Source organism: Callithrix jacchus, chromosome 5 (assembly GCF_049354715.1).
Source record: "Callithrix jacchus isolate 240 chromosome 5, calJac240_pri, whole genome shotgun sequence".
Lineage (NCBI taxonomy): Eukaryota > Metazoa > Chordata > Mammalia > Primates > Cebidae > Callithrix > Callithrix jacchus.
Window position 1 is genome coordinate 68,320,641 of NC_133506.1, and position 2,093 is coordinate 68,322,733.

Consider the following 2,093-nt stretch of genomic DNA (forward strand, 5'->3'; position numbering starts at 1 on the left):
GTGAATAAAGCAAATATGTTGTAATGAAACCCTCCCTTGTAAACGCATCTGTCCTTTCCTCCCATGTTTGGAAATGTTGCCTAAGTTTAAAAAATTAATCAAGACATTTTACACCACAAGTCACATAAAATAAGGTCTATTTCAGCCAGATAACCTATAGCTGTTAAAGAATTATATTTTCCTGTTCATAAGATGAGAGGTAGTGACATTTTATTCTCTCAATGCTGAGCTAAAAATTCCACACATCTGGCACACGGATTATAAGGGGGACAAAGCACATAAGCACCATTGTCCACTCTTCATGTTTTGGTATTTCAGGTCACCCATAACTTCATTTGCTATTGGCAGCTGATGATCACTGGTGCGTTAACACTGAAGCAGTGGGTATTAGTGCTGTTCATCATATGGTCCTGGTGGGTCTCCATCATCTTTCAAAAATGAAGCAGCTTTCCTTCCATTCTTCTGAATGTGATCTTCATTCATTTTCTCCAAAGCTTCTATCTCAGCTAAAAAATCAGATTCATTATCTGCTGAGATGTTTAAGCCTGAAACAGCATTGAAGAGTTCACTAAGGGCTTCCTTGACTCCTCCTTTCTGGAAAAACTGCGAGACATTCCTGAGTCCTGGAACAAGAGCTCCAGGCCATGAGGATGGGTAGGTTCTACTGACTGACTGACATCAATCAACCAGACCTTTCTAGCATGCCACAGCATGTTGTATTCACTGAGGTCAGCGTGGATGAGTGTATATTCGTTATATAACTGCTGCATCAGATGAAGAGTTTGATAGTAGGCTTCTTTCATTTCTTCACTATTGAGCTTTACTTCTTTTAATTTAGAAGCTGGAACTTGATCATGGCCAACAAAAGACATAAGAAAAATGTGTTTCTTGAGTAGTACAATTGTTGGACAAGAAATTTCAGCTGTCTGCATTCTTGTGAGATTGTGCCTTTCTTTTTCTGCCCACATGCAGATGATCTTACATGGATGTAGTTTGCTGAAGCAATCTTTAAACCTGAAATCATCCTTAATATATTTGTCACGATTCTTAAACTCATTAAGTGTTGTTTTAAATACCTTGAGGGCACATTCTGTAGGTATAACTTTACTGTCTTCCTTTTCATCCTCCGTGCTCCCACCATATGCATGAAAGACAACAGATTCCTTTCCTGTATTAATACAGCCAGTGATTGTCTCCAGCATTCCAGAGTTCACCATTTTATACATAAGCAAACGTGTCTTAGGATCAACTGCTTTTTCTGCTGTTGAATGCTCCTTTTTTTCATGTAGCTGGGCACTTTGACATTCTTCTGAGTAGGCATGTTGTTATAAAGCATCGGAAACATGGTTTGATAGTTTTAAGTCCATTTCAATTCATCCCCTACCTGAAACTCAGGTGCAAAATTTTCCATTCCTGCTGTATTCTTTCTCCCACATACTACTTCATCATGTTTGGTGGTGATATCTTTTCCTTTTCCAATAAAACCCTTTTTAGGAGTGGGAGCCGGTTTTGCTGGTCTGTAGGGATGGATCATCCTGAGTACCTGCCAGTCAGCCTCATCTTCAGAGCTATCGCTGTCTTCATAAGGATGCACTTCTCGATAATTCTCAAAGGAAATGGAAACTTTGCTATCTCCATTGAATGTTTTTTCTTCACACCTAAGCTGTGCATCATATTCTCTGTCAAAGTCCATCAATAGTATCTGAGCCAGCATAAGGTCACTGGAAGTATCAATGTTTTATCCAGTAATAAATGGTCCTTCGGCAACAGCAACTTCAGGAAAAACAGCAGCTGCTTCTTCTAACTGCAATTCTTTGGCCAGCTGTTCACTCATTACCTCAGCCAAAGAACTAGATATTGTATTTTGAGCGATAGCCCACGGACACTTGCTGGGTCCCCAGGCCGCTGCTGGCCCGGGCTCAGGCGATGCCACTCCTACCAGATCCATTGGGGGATGAAGGCAGCGACAAAAACAGAGCAGAGAGGTGGCAGGACAGGAAGTAGGCTCTGCCTCGGAGATGGGCAGGGCAGGGGCGACTGGCTGCTAGTGCCAGAGCAAAGGTGACAGATGGCTGCGGCAGCGGTGGCGGTGG

The 2,093-nt window shown here is 42.0% G+C and overlaps 1 pseudogene; it reads right to left on the reverse strand.

The window, feature by feature from the left end:
• Positions 1–245: 245 nt before the first annotated feature.
• Positions 246–2,093, reverse strand: LOC100388444 (serine/threonine-protein kinase RIO3 pseudogene; annotated as a pseudogene).